Source organism: Corvus hawaiiensis, chromosome 20 (assembly GCF_020740725.1).
Source record: "Corvus hawaiiensis isolate bCorHaw1 chromosome 20, bCorHaw1.pri.cur, whole genome shotgun sequence".
In the NCBI taxonomy this organism is placed as follows: Eukaryota; Metazoa; Chordata; class Aves; order Passeriformes; family Corvidae; genus Corvus; species Corvus hawaiiensis.
The window spans coordinates 34,187-47,018 of NC_063232.1; positions in this window are offsets into that span (position 1 = coordinate 34,187).

The window sequence follows — 12,832 nt, forward strand, 5'->3', positions numbered from 1 at the left end:
CAGGGAATGTTCCACTGAGCTGGGAGGCCCCGGCATTCCTGGAGAGAAGTCTTTAGGATTAGGTGGGGGATTACACCACCTGCTCCCTTTCCCTGTAGCTGGGGGCACCAGGCCGAGGGCACAGTGGGAGGGATGTGCTGGAGACCCAAATCCCACTGGAACTGCAGCGTTTTCCATCCCCTTGGGTCCAATTCTGGGCAGGAGCAGCACCTGGAGAACAAAGCTGTGCGGCAGCTGAATGCTGGGTGACAAAACCCCTGAAAAACAGGCTTGGGGACGTGGCTGGGTGGAAGGGTGAGCTGAGGGAGGTGCTAATTAGAGCACTGGGGGAAGGTGGTAATTAGAGCACTGGGGGAAGGTGGCAATTAGCTCTGCTGCTCACCATGGCTCAGCCTTCAGCTGTCACTCACCCACTCCTGGAGCCTGTGGAACACGTTCCTGTCCCATCTGCGAGGGAAACGCTTCCCCTTCCCTCTTCCTGCAAAAGCAGAGGAATCCTTGTCCCTGGATGACCAAGGCTGGGCCAGGGGTGGAGACACCATCCCTGCAAGGCTTCAAAAACTGTGGATGTGGCGCTGGAGGACAGGGGTGGCTGGGGAGCGTGCTGGTGGGGCTGGGTTGAGGGTTGGACTTGGCGATCCCAAAGGTCTTTTCCAGATATTCTCCTGCAAATGGAATGTTTTGATTATAAAGCACACAATTTGGAGCTCGTTTAACAGTTACATTTCAGACAAAACTCTGCACATAATCTCTTCATGAGGGGTTTTGAATTCCACCTCCCTTCTGCAGCAGCGATCCCGTGATTCCAACATGGATCTCCAGTCCCCTTTGGCATTTTCTGATTTCCAGGCAACATCTCATGGCCTCCAAAGCCTTGGCAGACTTAATCAAAGCTGGGCTGAGTCTAAAGTGGACTTGAGCACAACGTTCAGGTGCAATGGATGCTGCTGGAATGGGGGCTCTAATCCCGGGTGTCACATCCTCCCAAACTTCCAGCTCCCGGAACTAGAAAGGAGCTTTAATGGATGGAAAAGAAATCCCCAAACCGCGACCTGAGAATGAATTAATGACCTGGAAATCACCGGGAAGGGCAAAGCATGGGGGCTGGAAGTCAAAGGGGTTTGGAGTTGGCCTCCGGTGCTGGCGCAAGGGGGGGGGAGGTTGCACTGGTTCCTCTCCCGAGGCAGCCGATGGCATTCCCCAGTGGGAAATGCAGAGAAAAGAAATCCAAAATTCAGAACTGGCTCAGGAGAGCCAGCAGCTGCCTGAGATCACCAGAGGGAGCAGAGACAAGGAGCAGGACAAGGAGAAGGCAGGAAAGGAGAAGCCACTCGGGCTTCTGAGATGGCTTCCAGGGGAGGGGGAAGGGAGCCCTTCTCATGCCTCAGATTCCGGGAGCACAGGAGCAAAGGGATGTGTGTGACAGGGATGTGCAGGACAGGAGGGCACCGGCTGGAATCTCCCTGGACACAGGTGATGCAGCTCCCTCAGGGCACACCTCACCCCAGCCAGGGTGCAGGGATGGCTCTGCCCAGGCTCAGCTGTGCCTCTGGAAACGCCAAATCCCAGCTCCCCGCCCTGGAGCTGCCCCTTTCCTGCCGGGAAAGGAAAAGCAGGACTGAATTTTCCAGGTCCCCCCCACCTGGTTCTGTCTCAGCTTTGAGCTGGAACTTCCTCAAACCTCCCAAGCCAGTCCCAGCCTTTCCCACCAATTTCCTCTGTGGAACCCAAGCAGCCACACCTCCCTCTCTCTAAATAATCAGAATATTGGCAGGGCTGCTCTCTCCACACTTTAATTCTCTCCACAGTTCAATTCTCTCCTTTCAGAGGTACTAGGAGCTGTTTGCACTTCAGTTTTTTCCGGCTCTGTGCTTTGCTCCTCTGTTCCCAGGCACCAGCTCTCCCTGAGCTGCTCCCTACCTTGTTTAAGAGTTCATTTGTTTGGAGCTCCTTGGAAGCAGCTGCAGGCACTGAGGAGATACCAATTAGTGTCAGGGCAGTTAATTTGGAGGGGGGAGGGGAGGAAGCAGGACTTTAAACTGCTCCAAGGCCTGTTCCTCCTGCACTGGGAAATACAGGGAGCACCTGAGCTGCTCAGCTGGGCTGCTTTAGGGTGCAGAGGTGAATTTGGAGCTGATTTATTTGGGGTGCTCAGCAGATGCTGGCCTGATCTCTGCACGTGCAATCCCAGCTGCTCTGCCAGGATGGAGCCTTCCTTAGCTCCCAGTAAATCTCAAACCACTCCTTAGCTCCTCATAAACCTGAAACCAGAAGGTTGGCACAGCAGCCTCCTGAGAAGTAGCATTTTGACAGGGATTTTTTCTGAACCCTTAACTTTTGTTTGCTGGAGCTTTCCCTGCAAAGCGCTGGATCTGCATCCCAACACGTTCGGGTGGGATTCCTCAGCGCCACGTCTCGTCCCAAAAATACTCTGAAAAAGGAGATTTGTCCTCTCTAGGTACACTCTGGCCTGTAACAGAGAAAGCCTTTGGAAAGGATTGATGCCAGTTTTGTCACATTCATGTATATTTTAATGATGATTATCAGCAGAAGTCATAATTAATGGCAATGGAATATCTCCATATTAACAGCTATCAGGAGCAGCCCACACAATTTCATGGGGGTGACCTCAGTGCTTTTGTGGGAATCTCAGCCCAATTGCCAGCTATCCAAAGGCTCTTTTTGCTGGCACTGATCCCACTTTCAGCAGAACTGTGCAGCTCAGGGATATTAAAGTCAGCAAAACTCTCAAGTATAAACCCATTTCCCAGGTTTTTTCACGAGGGAGTGTTCCTGAGGTCAGCCCTGCACCGTTTGCTGAGGCAGGACTTCAGCCTCCCGTGCTGGCACAGAGCTCCAAGGGAAGCAAAGTGTCCCAGGAAAGCTGTTTTGGACAAATCGCATCAAACTGTGCTGGGGGAGAACAAACACCACAAAAACTGGGATTTGCTGGCACAGGGCCTTGGACATCACACATCCTTCCCTGTTCTTGGGTAACAGAGTTATCAGAGATCTCCTGAGTAGCTACACCAGTGAAAAAGTGACTTTTCCCGCCCAGATGCAGCTGCATAAGCATTCGGAGTGACAAAATGAAAAGAATGTAAAAATCCCACCATGGAGTGAGATGGTGCCGCCTCCTGCACCTGGGCCACCGTGGAACACTCCAGGCTGGGGGAAGAGGGGCTGGAAAACTGGGAAAGGCCCTGGGAGTGCTGGGGACAGCAGCTGGACATGAGCTGGGTGTGCCCAGGTGGGCAAAGCCAAGGGCACCTGGGCTGTGCCAGCTTGGGGTGACAGCAGGGCCGGGGCAGTGCCCGTCCCTGTGCTGGTACTGCTGGGGCACCTCCAGTGCTGGGGGCAGCTCTGGGACAAGAGGGACATGGAGGGGCTGGAGCGAGTCCAGGGAAGGGAACGGAGCTGGGAAGGGGCTGGAGAGTACCTGAGGGAGCTGGGAAGGGACTGGAGAGTTCCTGAGGGAGCTGGGAAAGGAGCTCAGGCTGGAGCAAAGGAGGCTCAGCGGGGACCTTGTGGCTCTGCACAAATCCCTGACAGGAGGGGGCAGCCGGGGGGGTCGGGCTCTGCTCCCAGGGAACAGGGACAGGAGGAGAGGGAACGGCCTCAGGCTGGGCCAGGGGAGGCTCAGGGTGGATATTGGGAAAATTCCTCCACGGAAAGGGCGCTCAGGCCTTGCCACAGCTGCCCAGGGAGGTTTGGAGTGCCCAGCCCTGGGAGTGCTCCAACACCTGTGGCTGTGGCATGGGCGGACGTGGTCAGCGGTGGCCGTGGTGGTGCTGGTTGCACTCAGTGATCTCCGAGGTCTTTTCCAACCTTGATTCCGCTCTCAAGGCAGCCCCACGGAGGAGCAGCACAAAAGGCACCCCCAGGCTGAGAGCGGAGGGTTCAGAACACGCTGTGGCAGCAGGAACGAAGCTCTGCAGGAGGAAACTGAAAAGGGGAGAAATGCCGGGCTCTGTGAAAGGGAACAACTGAGAGAGCCACAAACGAGCCACCAAACTTCTCACAGGGGACACCACCACCAGCACAGGTGTGAAGGGACTTCTTTTTGCCCCAGAACTGTGAATCCACAGCCCAAGCCACGTGTGCACACTGCAGATGTGAAGTGTATTTTTACTGCCAGCAAGCATCTGGGAATAAAAAAACCTCAGCCCCAAAGCTTGATGTCTAAACAGCAACACAGAAGTTCTAAACCAGCTGTCGAGAGAAACAAAACACAGCAAAACACAGCAAAAACAAAGCCGAAAGGGAGCAAAAACTTGTCACGCTGGCCGTGTTTCCGAGGGTGACAGGTTCTGCCGTGCTGGGAATGCAGCACAAAACACAAAAATCCTACTGCAACTCCTGGATCCCACAGCAGGAAGGACATGGAGATTCCCAGTGGGAATTAGGGATGCAGGACTCGGCTGTGCTGCCATCCCTCCCTCAGGAATAGCCAGGTTTAGCTCATTCTGTCTGCCCAGAGAGGGGGGGATTTGCTCCTGGATCCCTTGGAATGTTCCAGGCCAGGCTGGACACTGGGGCTGGGAGCAGCCCGGGACAGTGGGAGGTGTCCCTGCCCGTGGCAGCGCTGGCACTGGATGAGCTTTAAGGTCCTTCCAACCCCAAATCGTTCTGTGAGTCTTAGAGCCCTGAAATTCTCATGACAGAGGTGGAACTGCAAGAGCTTAAGGTCCCTTCCCAAAAAAACCCCATTGCACGACTCTGCAGCTTCTGGAGCCCTGGGTCCATGGAAATGCAGTTTCAGAGGAGCTCCGAGGAAATGGTGTTTTGGGGAGAGCAGAGTGGCTGGAACAGAGGAACAGGATCGGTCTCCTCGAGCAAGCCCTTGTGTCTCAGGGAGCGGGATCGGCTCGCTCCTAACGCACCTGGTGACTCCCAGAGCGGGGGATGGAAATGCAGCCCTGGTCCGAAAGAAACCCTGCCCGGGAAGGCGGGCTGGGATTGGGAGCTGGCTGCGGGAGCTCGCTGCTAAAGGCGATCTTTTGGGTGTAAAGGTGCGCCTTTGTCTCTGTGCGAAGCACCCGGCCGTAGCGCCCTTTGTGCTGCTGTCTCTTGATTTCCTTAAACTTTTATTAAACGGTCCCTTTTCGTCAACTTTCCTTCAAATTCTACAGTGAAGCTCGTTTTGGCAGCTGCGCGTGCGCGGATCCTCGCACATGCGCAGATGGCTGCAGGTGCGCGGATCAGTGCGCATGCGCGGGCGGGGACGCATCACCGCTGATCCCTCCGCGGGCAGGACCGCATCACAAATAGTCCCTCCTGGCGGATCACTCCGCCTGCGCATGCGCACAGCCGCTGATCCCTCCGCGGGCGGGCCGCATCACCGCTGATCCCTCTGTTCTGAACGGGATTGTGATGTTGGCTTTTTGCATGTTCCATCATTGTTAGGAATGGATTGTGATGTTGGTTTTTTCATGTTCCTTAATGTGAGAAAAGCTTTGCCTGGGTTCGGTAATGTAATGCTGTAGAATGTCTGTAGTTTGGGTGCTCAGTTTGGGAAGGATGGGGAGGGGGTCTTCACATTCCTGGAAAATCTTATCAGAAGAAAAGAACCCTAAACCAGATGGAATGGAGCCAAGGAAAAAGATAAGACTGATAAGATGATACTCAGCAACTCCAAAGAATTAATGAATGATGCATGATGGTGATGAATAAAAATAAGCGATGTACTTTTAAAGCCGATCTTTTGGATGTACAGGTGCACCTTTGGCTCTCTGTCGAAGCAGCCAGCCGTACCGCCCTTTTTGCTGTTGTCTCCTAATTGTCCCTTTTCTTAAACTTTCCTTCAAATTTTACAAATAGCGCACCTCGTGTTTCACAATTTTGGTGGCCTGTACGGGGATAAAGGCTCAGCTCTGGGATCTCCCGGGGAACCCAGAGCAGGGGGGGGGCCCCCGCCCGCTTTTGGCGGCCTTGCTTTGTGTTTCCCGGCAGGGTCAGGGGGCTTTGCAGTCAAACACCCGGAGGGCAAGAGAGGAGACAAAGCAACAAGAAAGGAAAGAAAAGGCTCCCTGAGGTACCGCGGTAATTAAACACGTAAAATCTTGTGCACCAAGACTCCGAGAAAGGTGAGTATTGTTTCTTTCCTCTTTTTGGGGGGAGAAGGGCGATGAAAGTGTGTGCATGAGACGCGGGCTGGTTACCCCAGAGCTGCGAAGCGAGTGTGGAGCCTCTGAGGCTGCGGCTCTGCTCTGCCGCGAGGGAAGCAGTCAGTAAAGAGGTGAAGCCAAAGATAAAAGGAGTGAGAGAAGCCCCGGGTTAACTGGGACAGGGTTTCACTGGAAGGATTGGACTCCTTGAAGGAGGGGAGTCAAGAATTTCCTAGTATTGGATCCGAGAAATTTAGGGTTTAAGACTGCCGGATTGAGGGTTCAAAAATTCGAGACACCCGGGATTAATTCTGCTAAATGGAGGGTTAGTTCCGAGACATTTGGGTTTTGAGGCTGATGGATTGAGAGTTAAAAAAAAAATTTCAAGAAATCCAGGCTTAATTCTGCCAAATTGAGGATTACTCCAAGAAACCTGGAATTGTGGGCCCAGGGGTGAATATCTCCCTCAGGTATCTCCCATTCAACAGGCACTAGTAATTCCCATCCACAAAGCAGGGTTACTGTTTCAGCTGTTCTTTGCTCTACCTGGATGGGGTATTCGACACATTCGACATTTGGCATTCGACACTTCATGCAGTGAGAGTGTCGTTTCTGTGAACTACAATAGCAATATTTTATCAGTCTAGACATTTACATTTAACCCAGCCAGCATGTCCAGTACTAGGATGAATTAGACAGGGTATGTGGTATGGCACTGTTGGAGGTAGCAATTCCTCCTCCTTTTTTTGAATAAATCACAGGCTAAGGCCAGAATATGAGAACCCTCAGCCCAAAATAGTCCTGGTCCTCCTGTTTGGAGTGGAAGGATTCCTCCCCAAGGAGAGTATCGGACGTGTCTCAGGACTTGTCCAGGCAACACTTGAAACCACTGATATAAGCTTGGCCTTGTTTCCCAGTCAGGTGTGATTCTTGGTGTACCTCTTGGATCATTTGGGTTTTCCCAGCGCATTAACCCCCAGTTCCCTCTTAAGAGTTACCTTGGTATCCCCAGGCTCAGATGTTCTAGTCCACTCCTTTTCCAGGAATGTGAAGACCCCCCCCGTCCTTCCCAAACTGTCACCCAAACTACAGACATTCTACAGCATTACATTACAGAACCTCAGCAAAGCTTTTCTAACATTAAGGAACATGAAAAAAACCAACGTCACAATCCATTCCTAACAATGATGGAACATGCGAAAAGCCAACACCACAGTACATTTATAACAATCCCAGAATCCCAGGATGGTTTGGGTTGGAAGGACCTTAAAGCCCATCCAGTGCCAGCTCTGCCATGGCAGGGACACCTCCCATTGTCCCAGGCTGCTCCAGCCCCAGTATCCAGCCTGGCCCTGGGCACTGCCAGGGATCCGGGGGCAGCCACAGCTGCTCTGGGCGAACTCTGCCGGGGCCTCCCCCCCCCCCCAGCCAGGAATTTCCAATTCCCAATCTCCCATCCATCGCTGCCCTTTGGCACTGGGAAGCCATTCCCTGTGTCCTGTCCCTCGGAAATCCTCTTTCTCCATCTTTTCCTGCGGCCCCTTCAGGCACTGGGCGGCCCCAGCTGGGTCACCCTGAAGCTGCTCCTCTGCAGGCCGAGCGCTGCCCACTCTGCCAGCCTGTCCCGGTGTGTCCCGGTGTTTCCCAGTGTGTCCCCTGTGACTGAGGTTCAGTGGGAAAAGGATACTGTGTATCCCACTTCCTTGATATACTTAACTGCTCTTTATATCTTAGTGCGTAGACTTACTCAATTCCACAGAAACCAGAGGGCTGAATTAGAGAACCGTACTTTAGATAGTTAAGTTTTTTGAAAGAAAAATACCCTACACGGAGACTGCAGGCTTTTTATCTGTGGGCTTTATTGGTGTTGCTCTTTATTTGAGCCACATCTTTAAAGAATGACAGGAACGCCTTCTGAGAATCAGCGTTCAATAAATTTTGCCCTCTGTCACGAGATCTTCGGGCCCGTGCTTTTCTGTCGCTGTGTCAGTTCATTGTCTTACCTGAGAAAGCCCCGTTGGTAACGACCAAGGGAGCGATTTGGGAGCAAGGCACGCTCCATTGAGTTAAATTCTTCGTCAGCTTTTCCACACCGGCAACAAATTTGCCTTTTCTCTGGGTTTGATGTGAGGTATCGGTAGCGTCCTTGAACTCACAAACGTTTTCACCCGTATAGGCGTGGGGCATGGATTTAATCCCCAAAGGAAGAGGCCAGCTTCCCCACTGACAAGTTGAGTCTCTTCCCCACTGATTGGAGACTCCTCACTGCGGACAGCCCTGCTGAAGAAAGAAAGCTGATTGCTCTCCGTTTGGGATGGTATCCCCTGGGGCCGCGGGACAGACTCCGGGGGTGGCGCTGGAGCTGAGGCAGCTGCACAGGGCAAGTGCGGCCGGGTCGCGCGGTTGGTTTAGCTGTGTTCTTTGGCCGCTTTCTTTGTCTCGTATTGCATTGCACATAATGATTACAGTTATTTTATGGGTCATGGGTCTGGATTAAGAGGCTCTGACCCACCTTGGGAGGTCTTAATGTCCATAGTTCAGTGGGGTTGTATAAAGCGACTGAGTTGTAAAACAAAATACTCGGGGAGGAGATTTTTCTTTTAAAACCAAGTAACTGTCAGTTCCACACAGCTGCTGTGGCTATGGTAACCTTTGCAGGGAGCAAAAGTAGATGGTGCCAGTGTGGAAGCGGCCTTAGGAGCTGCTGTGGAAGGGAGTACTGCTTATTCTGATCCCTGACACACGCTTCTTGACGTCCCTCTGTGCTGTGCCCTGGCTTCAGACAGAGTGCAGGGAATCTAGGTTTGGTAGTATTTAGTTTATGCTGTCTCTTGGACACTGGAAGTGTTTTGCAGGCTCTCGCTTGCTGTCCCTTTAGCTGTCAGTGGCCTATTTCGGTATGGGATGGTCGCGATGGGGCCGTTAAATCCAGTTTTTCCAAGAGCTGTTTCAGTGTATCTTCGGTGTATCTTTCAGCGTATCTCTGTCTTGACTGCCAGATTCCCACAAGACACCCACTCAAGTTTGTTGCACGAGCAAAGGATCCTTCCCACAGAGGCTTTTCTGCGTTCCGTGTTTAGTTAGCATCTCCGCTCTGGAGGGGACCTTTATTCGGAGCCAGTTACTGCCTTTCTTAGAAGAATTGTGACATGGTCAAAGGCCGAGCTTATCCTCAGAAACACAGCATGACTGACAAGGCTATCTGTGGAGCATGTGCCATCTCCAGAGAGGATTCAGTGACAGTTGCTTGGGCTGTAGGGAGATGGTTGGTGACAGCTGGCAAGTTTATCCTTTTATCATCAAGGCTGTCAGTGCTGCCGTTCTTCCTTTAGTTCTGTTTCTGTGCGTGTCAGTTCTGCGGCTGTGCTGATGGAGCGAGGAGGATGAATTTGCTCGCTTGTTATTTCGGTCTCTCATAGATTCTCGTCCCATTGATGGGTCTATCTGGCATCGATGAGTTTGGTTGGGGTTTTCTTGTCTTTTTTTCTCCCCCGCCCCGCCCTTTCGTTATTTGATCAATAGGAGGTAGTTCTTCAACTCGGCCTTCACTCCTGATGCTACAGCGTCACGCTTACTTGGGAAAGCTGCAAGTAATGAACGCGCATTGCGTTCAGCTGTGGGGAGTAGCTTCCCATTGGCCCATGCATGGCACAAAATTAGAAAGCAGTCCTCTCAGCGTGCAACTCTGCCCTGTGTTTCACCCAGGCGAGTTATTCAGTCCACAAGTTGTCTGTTTTGTCATCTTCTCTTCTTCACAGCCAACAAAATACATGTGAAAAAAGACCTGCCTGCAGGCCATAAAAGTGTAGCCTCAAGTAACTATTGAAAGTTGAGCTTCCTGGTCTTTTCCCAGCTTTCTTGCCAAACTTTGGCTTCACTGAATCTCAGTTCAGAGGTAAGCCGAGTGCTGTAGAAAATAATAAGCTACATTGTAAGATGCTGGTGCTTGATGAAGCAGGTGCTAAGGAGGAGATACGATTAAGGAACTGGTTTGGGTGAAGTGGCTGTAGACTTTTTCCACTTCTTCAGTAATAGAGCACTTTGAGACAGGTGCTGACAAAAAATGTCCTATTGCTGAGGCCTTCCCCTTGGCTGGCAGTCTTGTGTACGCTGGAGCTAGCCCAGAGTATCGGGTTGCTTTATGCCATGAAAAGCTAGAACTCTGATCTGGAAAGAATTGGAACTGCCCGCGGAACGCTGTCAGACACACGATCGGATAGTGATTGCTAAGGAGAGGATGACCAGGTCTCAGATACCCGAGATCAGTATTGAGAAAACAAAGTTTGCAACCATGGCAGCGACTGTTGTCGCTCAAATGTTACCCTTTACAGGGCTTGGCATCCTTAGGTGTAACGGAGACCGGTTAGTCCTTCTTGTGGTGAGTGAACGGGGCCAAAGGAGCTGAATACCTTGCACAAATCAGGGAACGGCTGCTCCTATCGCTGCCTTTGGATGTACATGATTGCACGTACGTCTGCAGGCACACGCCTGGTGCGTATGCTCCGTTACCTTCTGCCACCATGAGTTCAATGTTACAATAATTCCCAGCACAAATGAACAGGAAGGACACAGGAAAGTTGCCTGTCAGTTGTAAGAAACAATGGAGGCTTCCTGGCTGTAAGCCCACTTGGAGCGATTGTTATCTTCAGCTGTTTTCAATAAGCTTTGCAAATTAGAACTAATGACCAAAGTAAGTCACTAAGAACATAACTCTTTTATACTTAGAACGTTTATCCTTCCTTAGCTGCCAAAAAATAGTAATTTCACGTGCAGTCAGGCTGTGAAACTTCATCTGAGCAGTGATTGTACCCATGCACTCAACCAATTCCATTTTAGAATGGGCTTCTGATATTTAAACTGTCCAAAATCTTTCTATGCCTAAGACACCTCTTCAAATCCTTGTTGCTCAGGCTCTGGTGGATTGCTTTGCTTTTAGATTGGTACGTTTTAGTAGGTTGTTTTTTTCTCAAGGTCTGAAATGAGTATGCCGTAACACGAATCTAGAAGGAACTTATTATAGGGCGAGGACTTCCCAGCTTGTGCTTCAGCTTCTGAATGCATGCGGGTACACCTACGTATGTTATACGGGCAGACGGTACCGGTCGCACAAAGACACGTGCACGCTCTCGTCAGAGCCTGTAAGGCGTAGCGAATGTCGACCATAATTGCCGTGACATTCTGTTTATTCCATGATGCTCCTGTGATGTAGTTTAGTTTTCTCTTCCTACGTTCCAAGCTCTCCCACCTTCTCACTCCCCCACATCCTCTGCCTGGGAACTCGATGTTGAAACACTACTGGAAGAAGTTGCACGAAAGACAGTCTTCCTATTTATCGGAATGATGAGACCACAGTGGGAAAAATGAGGACCAGTGAGGCCAGAGAAAGGTCACATAAGGTAATAGATAAGAAGGCTCTAGGTGAAAGAAGGGGAGAGGAAAGGCAAACCATGGAAAAATAGTATTTCGCTTTCTCTCATAATGTTTCTTGTGGAGAGATAGGATAGCAACGACAGAGAATGGAAAGCTCAGCTGAAACTTAACAAATTGCCGGATAATTGTGAGGAGAAAGGGAGTCTATGCCCTGCCTCAACTGAGCAGAACAACCCAGAAATCGGTGGGGTGCATCCCCCTACCCTTCCTACGCTGACTTCGCCCATGTACAACTGCACCAGATTTGGAGGAATGCTTTCTCTGGCCAAGGGGAGTGAACAGGCAGAAATCTATTTTCAGGTGTTGCCTAGTGGACAACGTTAGGCGTGATCCCAGGCTTCCCTGCAGAAGTCTTCGTCTTCTAAAGGGTGGAATGTGGAAAGTCCTCTGGTACGTCAACTCATGTTCCACAATGCTTAATTATTGTTGCAGGTGTAAAAGTCATCGACAGTGCTGTCCAGGAAGATCAGTTCACAGAACCCAATAATGTATCCAAGTTAACGAGGAGTAAGAACCAACTTTTTTCTTTATATGATCCTGGCTTTTTAAAGAAGCCTTGTGGCAAATGGAAGTCACATCTACCTCCTATTGCTCCAGATATGGCAGAGGAGTGTAAAAGGCATTTAAGCCTCAGGAGTCCGAGATTTGATAGCTTGCTCTATGATTGTAGGGAAGTCAGTAGCAGAGAGGAAAATCGGAGCCCGGTTGCTAGTGCCTGATCTGACTGATCTGCTAATGTGAATGAAAAGAGACTCGAGGAACTAAAATAGTTTATCAAAGCCTTTGGTGAGCATGCTGGCCTGTCATTTATTTAAAGACAAACTCCAAACTTCTCTCTAGGTAAATTGAGCATATTTTGTTCTGGGCTAAAACGCTTTTGTTTTTTCCTTCTGTTGGTGCCTGGCTGTACCGTTTTTCAATGACACTTTTCCAAGCAGAACCCTACGTTAAGTTAACTAAACTGGATATTGAAGATGGACTGTGGAATCTTACATGTTCTATGGATGCCGGTTTGCTTTTGGGCTAGATTAGATACTCTAGAAATGCCATAAAACTCTTACAGCATACATGTGTGATATTGCTAGAGGAATTGTTCAAATCATTGTATTACTGTAGGCTGTAGTATTGGATCGTTGCTAACAGAATATTGGCAGCCTGGTTTTCATGCATGTTTCTTCTCCCTGCTGGGAGATTTTGACAAATGAGATTTTGAGGGTAATATAGTCCTTGTCTATGTTTCCCACATGCCAAATATTTTCAGTCAGGCTATCCTTCCTCTAGAAATCCCAAATGCA